Genomic DNA, 11,946 nt, shown 5'->3' with positions numbered 1-11,946 from the left:
AAAAAAAAAAAAAAGAAAGTAAGAAAGAAAGAAAGAAACTTATATTGAGCAAAATTTTTTAATTTTGATGAAGTTCAAATTGATCAATTTTTCCTTTTGTGAATTTTGCTTTCAATGACAAGTCTCAGGAAATCTTTGCCTAATCCTAGATCTCAGAGATGTTCTTCTATTTTTCCCTAAAAGTTTAATGGTTTTATGCTAACATTTAAGTATATGACTCATTTTGAGTTAATTTCTGTATAAGGTGTGAGGTTTAAGGCATGGTTTGTTGTTAGTCTGTAGATGCAGAATTGCTTCAGAACCAGTTGTTAAAAAGGTTATCTTTTCTCCATTAAGTTGCTTTTTCATCTTTGTCAAAATCAATTTGGGCATATTTTTGAGGGTCAATTTCTGGATTCTTTACCTTGTTCTACTAATCTATTTGTCTATCCATCCACTAATACACACAGTCTTGATTATTGTAGCTCAGTAAATGTCAAAATCAGATAGACTGACTTCTCTCATTTTATTCTTCTTTTTCAAAATTGTTTTTAGCTATTCTGGTGCTTTTTCTTTCCATATAACTTTAAAAATAATTTTGTCTCTATAAAAAACCTTTTGGAGATTTTGATAGGAATTTCATTAAACTTGAAAGTCAGTTTGGGGAGAATTGACACCTTTACTGTAGTGCATCTTCTGATCCATAAGCACAGTGTATCTCTTCATTAGGTAGAGCTTTCTTGCATTCTTTCATCACCTTGTGTAGTTTTTAAACATACAAATCCCATACTTTTTTGTGGAACTGACACTTAAGCATTTCCCTTTAAAAAAAAAAAATTGGTGTCCTTGTGCTCGTGGCTAATATATAGAAATACACTTGATCTGTGTATATTTATCTTATATACTACAAATTTGTTGTACTCATTAATTTTAGGACTTTTTTGTTTGGTCCCTTGGGGTTTTCTGGAAATGTCATTGGCAGATAGAGATGGTTTTATTTCTTCCTCCCTGATCTATATGCTTTTTTCTTTTCCTTCTTTGTCTTAATGCACTGAATAGAAAGTCCAGCATTGTGCTGAATAAGAGTAGTGAAAGTGGGCTTCCTTACCTAGTTCTTAAGGAAGAACTTAGGGACAAAGCACTGAGTCTTTCACTGTTACATATAATGACATTTATTGTGGATTGTTTTGTAGATACTGTTTGTCAAGTTGAGGGAGTTCTCCTCTACTCTTGTTTTTCTGAAATGGCACCTTCCCCCAAATATCATGAATTTGTCAAATAATTTTCTGCCTCAATTGGTGTCTTTGTTCATTTTGTGTTGCTGTGCCAGAATCCCTGAGACTGGGCACACAATTCTGCAGGGTGGGAAGTTCAAGGGCATAGGGTTGCATCTGGCAGGCTTCAGGTGAGGGCCACATGCTAGGTCAAAACATGGCAGGGAAATGGAAAATGGAGCAGATGTGTGCAAAGTGATCACATGGTGAGAGAGGAAGCAAGAGAGAGAGAGTCTAGAAAATTGAACTTGCTTTTATAACAACCCACTTTCTGGAGCTTAAGTACTCACTTTAATGGGAACCTGTTCATCAGGGGTCCACCTCATGACCCAAGCACCTTTTGCTAGACTCCACCTTCCAACATCACCACATTGAGGAACAAATTTCTTTCTTCTCTTTTTTTTTTGAGTTGGAGTCGCACTCTGCTGCCTGGGCTGCATTGCAGTGGCACACTCATGGCCACCACAGCCTCAACCTGCTGGGCTCAGGTGATCCTTCCACCTCAGCCTTCTAAGTAGCTAAAAGTACAGGCATGTGCTACCATGTCTGGCTTTTTAAATTATTATTTATTGCAGAGATGAGGTCTCATCAAGTTGCCCAGGCTAGTCTCAAACCCCTGAGCTCAGGCAATACTCTCACCACGGCCTCCTAAACTGGTGAGTTATAGGCTTGAGCCACCACACTCAGTCAGAACCAAATTTCAACATAAGTTTTGGCAGGAACAAACCACATCCAAATCATAGGAACTGATATAATCAAGCAATTTTTGTTTCCTTCCTTACCCTGTTAATATGGTGGATTTAACTGATTTTCATACATTGAACAGATTTCATCCCTTGAAGAAGCTCTACTTGGCTATGTTGTGCAATTGTTTTTATAAATTGCAAAATTCATTTTGGTAATATTTTTGAAAATAATTTACACTTATAATTATGAAGAATAATGGTCTCCAACTTTACCTGTGGGGGCACCTTTCTTCCTAAGATCTTCATCTATGTCCTTTCTATTATTTATTGTCAAGTCACACAATTTTAAAAAATGAAATTTATTTTATATGATAGCTAATTCAAACTTCAAAACTGAGATATGCACCAAGATTGATAGCATGCTCAAACTCATTGTTCTCCCCCCAAAATAAAAATACAGTATCATTTTGTCCTATTGAAATCCATTTTGATAACCTTGTAAGTTATCCTCTAAAATTCATTAAATGACTAATGAAAATTTACTTAAATTCTCATTTTTCTGTGTTATGCTTAATAAACATACCAACCAACCTACCATTCCAGCCTAACCCTAAAAATGAGCAAAGACAGCCAAGCTGATTTGGGTACATAAGGACACATTCCCTTGGCAATGCCAATTTTTGTTAACTTTGTCGGGGCTATTTTAAGTTTTAGTCCTTCTTTTCATGAGGGGAATGTACATACAGACCTGATTTTGTGGGGTCTAAAGCTTATATAACTTTGGGTCCTTTTTTTTTTTTTTTTTAAAGAAAAAGCACTTTAAAAATACAGAATTAAGTACAGAGCTGTGCAAGGTGTTTGTATAACTAAGGGGCCTAAAGCTTCAGATTTGTTAAGGTCATAGCAAATCCAGCTTATACACAGAAAACAGATCATGTGTTCCAGATGCTGTATTAAAATTTTCTTAATATGGGTTATTTTATTGCCAGAAAGTCAGCAAATGTATCTTGTGTCACTAAGTATCTCAGATTCTTTTTCCCCTTCTCAGTCACTTACTCAGTTTGATTAGGCTGATCTTTTAAAATCAACCAGGAATATACCAAGAACTTTTATATTCTATTTTGCTGAAAAATATCTTGAGCCAAATTCTCCTGGTCTTTCTAACTTATAATCTTAATTTGTTAAACATATTTAATAATTTCATTGCTATGCTCATAAAAATAAAGGAGGCAAAAAATACTTGAACAAAAACTATGATGAAGTCAGAATAATCAACCACTTCATTAGACAAACACACAAATGTTCTTGGTTTTAAAAAAATTGATCTACAAAAACCTGTAATAATTAATGTATATAATTAGAAGTTTGGACACATGTATATGCTCGTGTTACCATAACCGCAATAATAAACATAGGTAATAAACATAGCCATCACCTCCAATCCAATCTATAACCTCGTGACTTGCCCCTGTCACAGCGGTGGACAGTGGTCTGGTCAGCAAAGACAGGAACAAAGGGGTTCATCATCTTCTAGCCACAGAGTAGTTGGAAACTTTTGTCTAGTGTTGTACTGTGAACCACACACACACATAAAGCAATTTTGAAAAACAAAATCGGTGGCTCATGCCAGCGCTGTGGAAGGTGGAGGCAAGAGAATTGCCTGTGCCCAGGGTTTGAGAACAGCCTGGGTCACATGGTGAGACTTCATCTCTATAATAAAATTTTTAAAAATTAGCCAGGCATGGTCATGTGAGCCTGTGGTTCCAACTACTTGGAAGGCTAAGGCAGAAGGATCACCTGAACCCAGCAGGTCGAGGCTGCAGTGGCTCTCAATGTGCCACTGCACTTCAGTTTGGGTGGCAGAGTGAGACTCCAACTCAAAAAAGAAAACAAAATTGCTCTAAAGTCAAACCTGGCTCTGTTTCTCTGGGTAAATTGCTTGGTTTCTCTAAGCTCAGTTTCTTTCTCTGAAAAGGGGGATGATAATAGTACTTCCACTAGGGCTGCTAGTGGGTTTTAGTGAGGTAATGTACAACACATATTGGCCCTTGTGATAGGAAGCTTACTTGGTTGGTTCCTCGTTCCCTGGGCTGTGTATGAAAGAAACAAAACTTTTCTAATTTTCACATGAACAAGGAATGAATTTGATGCTCTGTGCAATGTACCACTAAATTGCTTCTAGGTCATCTAGATACATTGTATTTCAGCTGTTATTTTGTCTGGGCCATTTCCTGTTTTCACATTCCTGCAGTCCAGACTATGATGTCAACAGATACTTTTCTTAGGAAGTTCAATTATTACATTATACAAGGTTTCCTCGGAATAGTGAAATTCCGCCAAAGTTGCTCAACACGTGGCATGTAATTGCTCACCCTGGAAGGGAGCTCTGTCTGTGTCTCAAGGCAGAGCCTTGCCTGGATCACCTTAACATTACCCGGGCTGGTGCCTGAGCCTGTCACTCTCCACAGGCATTTAAATCTTTCAAAGGTCTAGATTCACCCTACAGCTGCCTGGAAGACGGCCGCCCCAGCAGTGTCCGGACTTTCCTGGCAGGTATGATGCTTCCGTACATCTGTAGCCAGGCCATTTGCTAAGCTTGAGAAGCTGCCTGCCACTGCTCTTTATTCTGTGGCATCGAAACAGAATAAGCTGGAACAAGAAAAAAAGGATTTGTTGAGATGATCACAAATCCTGAAGGAACCCAAGGTGGCTGCTTCTATTTTGAATCCCTATGTTAAGTGTTTTATAAAAGTAAAAAGCCTAAGTGATATCACGGCAAAAGAGAGGTTCTCCTTCCTCACATCCAACCTGATCAATTTGCTTGCTGAAAATAGCTGCTTATGTAGTGGCCGAATGTTCAATCCGAGAGACCACCAAGAGCCAATTCCGATGAAAGTTCAAGAGGGTCTTTATTTGCAAACTCGAGCCTGGACCTCTGTCGACAACGGATGCAGCGGAGTATACCCAGAGGCCCTGACTTCCTTAAGCAGACACCTTTTATGTTTTCACACAAAGGGAGGAGGAGTTTTGGGGGGACTTTCCAGTCTTGTTACCATTTAATTGGGTAGTAACCTCTGGTGGTCAGCTTAATCGTGGAGGGTTGGCTAGCTTGACTCGGGCTGACCTGGCCCACTAGCTGGGGAAGTTGCAGAGACATTTAGAAACTTTAGGTGATTTTCCCCTGGCACCTGATTGGTTGTTGCTAAGGGGAAAGTGGGTCAAGGGAAGGGGTTGAAGCTTGAACTGGAGCTTTGCAGTTTTCCCCATAACTGAAACTTTAAACAGCTACAGGTTATGTTTTAAAGCAGAAAACTAAAATGGCTGTGCTATTGTCCACAAGCCGATTACATATTTATTGGGTTATAGCATGCTCTTAACCTAAGTCTATGTATGGTATACTCTATTACGGTCCTCTCATTCCTCCCTTCTCATGGGGGTAGAGTGAATCTAATCTTGGATTCCTTTAACATGCTGAGTTGTTCAGGGGCACCTGTTGGTATTGTTGTCTGAGGACCATAAGTTGCACAGTGTTTATTCTAGCTTTTATAAAAGTTATTAGCTTATTTAAAATACATGGACCAAAGGTTAGCAACAGCAAGAGTATGATCACAGAGCCTATTAAAGCAGACAATAGTGTAGTTAACCAAGGTGAGTAGTTAAACCAACTTTCAGACCATCCCTGTCTCTGCTCCCGCTCTAATTTGCGCTTAGCCAAACCTTCTCGCACCTTAGCCATGGATTCCTTTACTATTCCTGAATGGTCGGTGTAGAAATAACATTCTTCTCCCAGGGCGGTGCAGAGGCCACCTTGCTGGAGGAACAGTAGGTCTAAGCCTCTACGGTTTTGCAGAACTACTTCAGACAGAGAGGTTAGGGATTCCTGTAAGTGTGAAATAGAAGTTTCTATTCTTTCTATGTCAGAATCTATTGCAGCCCAAAGGCTATTGTAATGATGGGATTGAGTGGCTAGGGAGGCGATACTGTCCCTGCCCCGGCAAGGCCTAGTCCTAGCAACACTGACAGGGTTATTGCAGTGACCAATTCCCTTTTAACCTGGGGGTACCCTTCTTGTTTCAGCAACTGGAATACGTCCTTCTCAGTGTGGTGCAGTATTTTGGGGAGTAACTGTACCAAAATGCAAAAGCCCTCAGACTGGGTGAGTACCTACCCATGAAAACACAGAGTTAAGCCAGTGGAACACATCCACCATCCGTTCTCAGGGGGCAGGTGAAAATCATTGGAGACTACGGGGAAAGTCTGGGCACATAAGGACTGGACCCCCAAAGGGGGCTTGCCCACGCAAGTTCCTTTCCCAGAGATTGACTATAGGGTCAAGCTTATTTCCGTGCTCAGGGCCCACCGGCAAGCATCAGAATTCAGTCTCGTGGTGTAGTTTTCTATGATTGCAGTGCCTTCATAATAAGGTGGCCAGGGACTATAGCATAGCCAGCAGGACCGGGTGAGATCGGGCCTGGTGCTATTGAGAAAAAGGTAGGCATTGCTTAGTATATCCTAGAGAGGGTGGGAGGAGGTGTTCCAGAGAAAGTATGAGGATGCATTTAGTACAGGGGTTTTCTCTATAGAGGAAATAGCTGCAGTGTTACCACGGCACGGGGTGTGGATGGCAGTAGTGGAGGGCACACTGCTTGGCTTATCTGTGGGTGGTGTGAACCCCCGAATATGGTATCCAAAATTAGATCGGGTGAGCCCTGGGATGGTGCTGAGGGTTTGGACTTTTAGTTTAATCATGAAAAGACTTCCTAGATCACGCCATCCTGTTCTAGGGTCGTCATATAACCTGATTCCCCACGTTTTTCCAACCATCCAGTCTGTAACTCGGCGCCCCGCCAGGATGAAGTCTATCATGAGGGGGTCACAGTAGGAGAGAGAGGGTGTCACAAACATGCCCTGAATCTGACAGGGCCCCTTCTTATAACCTGAGGGGTTTCTTTTTATAGTGATTAAGTCATTGGTTTTGGCAGGGACCCAAGGTACAGTGCCTGTGGAGACACAGGCCCATGCTGGGCAATAATATTGGCTGGGGTCTGCGCATGCCTCATCCTGGTCATGGCCGGGGCATACATAAAATTGATACTGCTTGTTATAGCCTAGTTTTGAAATTACTTTGGTTACCGTGCCAGCCCAATCAGAGTATTGGTACATTTCCTTTAGGTCACAGGTGAGGGTTGGGAACCAAGTGTTGAGGGGAGCGAGGTTGGAAGTTTGAAAAATTATTCTGTTGATCCCTGACCTGAGGGTTAACAACTGCCATGTTAAGTTTAGAGGTTGATGAGGATTAGGGACTGCCCAAAGGGATCCCATCCCCATCACGAAGAAGCAGAAGGAGAAGTGCGACACAGTCTTAGCTTTAGAGGATTGTCCTTGTCCAGTCGGCTGCTCCATTCGGGTGTGTAGTCTTTCAGCACAGCAGGGGTGTTAGCAAGTTTGATGTGGGTGTGGTGTATCCAAGACGCGATACCTTCCACCTTCAAGCCAGTGGGGGTGGAAAGGATCACGACATATGGTCCTTTCCACCATGGCTGCAGAGTCTCATGTTGATGTCACCGGACGTACACCCAGTCCCCCAGTTGGTAGTTGTGGGGAGTCGGCGGTGGTCCAGTCTCATAAAGGGCTTTCAGTCTGGGCCACACCTGCTCGTGGACCCTTTGCAGAGTTTGGAGGGGAAAAAGGAGTTTTTTATCATCTATGTCTATTAATAGTTCTGTTTTTAGCTTAGGTATGACCCGTGGAGGCACACCAAACATGATTTCAAAAGGAGTAAACCCTAGCTTATAGGGTGAGTTGCGCACCCTATATAGCGCAAAGAGGAGAGTCACCCAGTCCCCGCCAGTCTCCTGGACTAATTTAGTTAAGGTCTCTTTTAGGGTTCTATTCATTCTTTCTACCTGTCCTGAGCTCTGGGGCCTGTATGCACGATGTAATTTCCAATCCTCCCCCAGGGCCTGAGCTACTCCCTGTATTACCTTAGAGATGAAGCTGGGGCCGTTGTCCAATCCGATCTGGACCAGGAAGCCATACCTGGACATCAGATCTTCCAAGAGTTTCTTGGTCACCACCTGTGCGGTTTCATTCTTGGTGGAGAATGCCTCTGTCCACCCTGAAAAGGTGTCTATAAACACTAGTAAGTACTTGTATCCATACTTTCCTGGTCTTACCTCAGTGAAGTCCACTTCCCAGTATGCTCCTGGCCGGTTTCCTCAAAGCCTGGTCCCCGGGTTTTGTTTGGGATTGGTTGCATTGACAACCTTACAAGCCTGACATTGATTTACAATTTGTCTGATCATTTGTCGACCATTGGGCATAAATAACCATGTTTGCATGGTGTATTAATTCTTCCATTTTTCTGGTTCCCATGTGGGTACTTCTGTACATTTTTATAAGCAGTTGTCAACCCAACTGTTCTGGAAGGATGACATTCCATTTGCTGATGGTCGTATCCCAGTATTGGATCCACCACCAGCCATTTGAGAACATAACTCCAGGCTGCCCATTTATCCATTTTAAATCCTCCTCTGTATAATTCAGACTTTCAGGCAGATCCGGGGACCCAGGGTCTGGCAGTGTGGTCACTAGGACATGGTCCACAGAAAGGGCCACCTTTTTGGCCTCAGCGTCTGCCAGACGGTTTCCCCGTGCCACTGACGTGTCCTCCTTCTGGTGTCCTGGACAATGTATTATGGCCAGTGCTTTGGGTAGCCAGAGTGCCTGTAACAACTCAAGGATCTCAGTTTTATTTTTGATAGCCTTTTCTTCTGCAGTTAAGAGCCCCCTCTCCTTATAGATGGCTCCATGAATGTGTGCAGTTGCAAAAGCATACCTGCTGTCAGTATAAACATTTATTCTTTGCCCTTTTCCCAAGACTAGGGCCTTAGTGAGGGCAATGAGCTCGGCTCACTGAGCTGAGGTCCCGGCCGCAAGTGGCGCTGCCCATAAGGTCTCAGTCTCTGTAGTCACCGCTGCCCCAGCATACCTGGTTCCGCCCTGCACAAAGCTGCTGCTGTCTGTGTACCAAGTTTCTTTGGCATTGGTTAGGGGCCGGTACTGGAGGTCTTCCCGTATTCCGTGGACCTGCGCCAGGATGTCCTGGCAGTCGTGCAGGGTGCCTTCCCTGTCCGGGTCGGGTAGCAGCGTGGCTGGATTCAGAGTAGCTGGACCCTGAAACAAGATTCTGGCTGGGTTTAAAAGGAGACTTTGATAATGAGTTAGCCGGGCATTACTTATCCATCTGTCGGGTGGTTGTTTTAGAACTCCCTCCACAGCATGAGGGGTGGTGACATGTAATTCTTTTCCCATGGTGATTTTGTCAGCATCCTTGACCATAGTGGCAACTGCCCCGATGATTTGTAGGCATGGGGGCCACCCGGCAGCCACGGAGTCTAACTTCTTTGACAGTATGCCACTGGCCTCTTCCATGGCCCTATTTGCTGCAACAGTACTCCTTTGGCTATTCCCTTAGACTCATCAACAAACAAGAAAAAGGGTTTAGTCAGATCTGGCAGTCCCAAAGCTGGGACTGACACCAGGGCTTGTTTAAGAGTTTCAAAAGATCTGTTCATGTCCTCCGTCCATGTGAGGTTGGACTTATTTTTGGTGGCCTCATATAATGGCTGGGCAAGCTCAGCAAACCCAGGAATCCATAGGCGGCAGAAGCCAGCTGACCCTAAGAACTCACGTACCATGTCGTACATTCTGTGGTTGTAGAATTCTCAGTACCATCTCCTTCCGGTCGTCCGATAGCCATCTCTGCCCGTCTTTCAGTTTGTAGCCCAGGTAACTTACTTCAGTCTTGCAGATCTGAGCCTTTTTGGCCGAGGCTCGATAGCCCAGAGCACCTAGTGTTTGCAGCAAATCTCTGGTGCCTTGCAAGCACGCATCCCGATTTTCTGCAACTAGCAGAATATCATCCACATACTGCAACAGGGTTAGGGTGGGGTGTGTGTTATGGAACTCACCCAGTCTTCATGTAAGGCTTCATCGAAGATGGTGGGAGAGTTTTTGAATCCTTGGGAAAGCCAGGTCCAGGTGAGTTGCCCACTGATTCCTCTTTCCGGGTCTAGCCACTCGAAGGCGAAGATGTCCTGACTCCGTGGGGCCAACGGTAAGCTGAAAAAGGCATCTTTTAAATCTAATACCATGTACCAAACCTTGCCTGGGGCCAGGGCGGTGAGGAGGGTATAGGGGTTAGGGACCGTGGGGTGTATGTCCATCACCTGGCAGTTTACTTCTCATAAGTCCTGAACAGGCCGGTAGTCGGTTGAATTGGGTTTTCACACTGGCAGCAAGGGTGTGTTCCAGGCAGACTGACAAGGCCGCAGTATTCCCTCATCCAACAGCTGCCGTATGTGGGGGGTTATTCCATTTTGTGCTGCCACAGGGATTGGATACTGCCGGACCCAGGCTGGGTCCGCTCCGGGCTTTAGTTCCACAAACACTGCTGGCCTGTGTTTAGCCAACCCTATTCCTCCAGTTTCTGCCCAGGCTAGGGGAATTTCCCGAAGCCAGTCCTGAATGTCCAATTCCATCTCCGGGTCAGGGGCCTGACACAGCCTGTATTCATCTTCTAATTTTACAGTTAGAATCTGCAGGGGGCGCCCAACTGAATCTGTTACTGTCACCCCATCTGGCTGAAAGCTGAGATTTGCTTCCACTTTGGTCAACAGATCTCTCCCAAACAAAGGGTACGGGCAATCGAGAAGAACTAAGAACTCATGGGTGACCATACCAGTGCTTAAATTCACTATTCTCTTAGTGGTCCAGTGTGCTGGTCTTATCTCGTTAGCTCCTTGAACCCATGAGATTTTGTCTGAGAGAGGGCCTTGTGGTTTTAATAATACGGATCGCTCTGCTCCTGAATCCACATGAAAAGTCACGGGTTTCCCCCCTACCTCCAAGATTACCCTGGGCTCAGGGCGAACTCTGAGCCCTGACCTCCCTATTCAGTTACAAATACAGTCACTTTGTCCTCAGGATGAGGAGGGCGCTTAGGGCAGTTTTTTATGTAGTGCCCTTCCTCCTTGCAGTAGAAGCACTGATTTTTTCCTAACTTGGGGTGGTCCGGCTGAGGGTTCCCCGGTTTGTTGCCTGACTCAGAAGCCAATTTTTTCAGCCACTTCTGTTTTCCCTTGGGGTCGTGGGTAGTGGCGACTAAGAGAATTTTGGCTAATCCCTTGGTCTGCTGCTTGCTACGCCTGTCCTGGTGTTCTTCTGGACATTCTCTATTGTTATAGGCTTTTTCAGCCACCTCCAGCAGATCCTGTAAACTTTTCTCTCCTAATCTTCCTACTTTCTGCAGCTTCCTTTTGATATCTGGTGCTGCCTGATTAACGAATGCCATGATCACAGCCACCTTGATTTCTGGTGCCTCTGGATTTATTGGGGTGTACTGACAGAAGGCTTCCGTAATACGCTCCAAAAATGCGGCTGGACTCTCGTTCCTGTCCTGTCTTATGTTATATACCTTAGCCAAATTAGTGGGCTTACGAGCAGCTGCCCGGAGACCTGCCATCAGAGCCTGGCAGTAGACCTGAAGTCTCTCCTTACGTTCTGCCGTGTTAAAATCCCATCCAGGTCGGGAAAGGGGAAAGTCTTCATTTATAAGATTAGGGTTGGTGGTGGGTTGTCCATCAACTCCCGGGCCCAGCTTCCGGGGCTCCATCTGGATTCTTTCTTTCTCTTCAGTGGTGAATAATACCTGTAGAAGCATCTGGCAATCATCCCAGGTAGGCTGGTGGGTAAAGAGAATGTTTTCCAGCAAGTTAATCAGCCCTCTAGGATTCTCAGAGAAAGTAGCACTTTGCGTTTTCCAATTGTATAAATCACTAGTGGAAAATGGCCAATAATGCATGGGTTGGTTCCCGGCCTTATCTGGGGGCCCAGCCACTCTCAGTGGCAAGATCACCGTGGAGTCAGCTGGGGCCACTCCAGGACCAGCCACCCTGGCGACTCTCCCTCGAGTGCCCATGGCTGGTCCATCCATTTCTCCTTGC

The 11,946-nt window shown here is 44.5% G+C and overlaps 1 pseudogene; it reads left to right on the top strand.

Annotated features, from left to right (window-relative positions):
• The first annotated feature begins 2,555 nt into the window (after positions 1–2,555).
• Positions 2,556–11,946, top strand: part of LOC103273057 — a 10,616-nt pseudogene continuing 1,225 nt past the window's right edge.

Source organism: Carlito syrichta, unplaced genomic scaffold, assembly GCF_000164805.1.
Source record: "Carlito syrichta isolate Samal-C Ts95f unplaced genomic scaffold, Tarsius_syrichta-2.0.1 Scaffold313468, whole genome shotgun sequence".
Lineage (NCBI taxonomy): Eukaryota > Metazoa > Chordata > Mammalia > Primates > Tarsiidae > Carlito > Carlito syrichta.
This window is presented reverse-complemented; position numbering and strand designations above follow the sequence as displayed.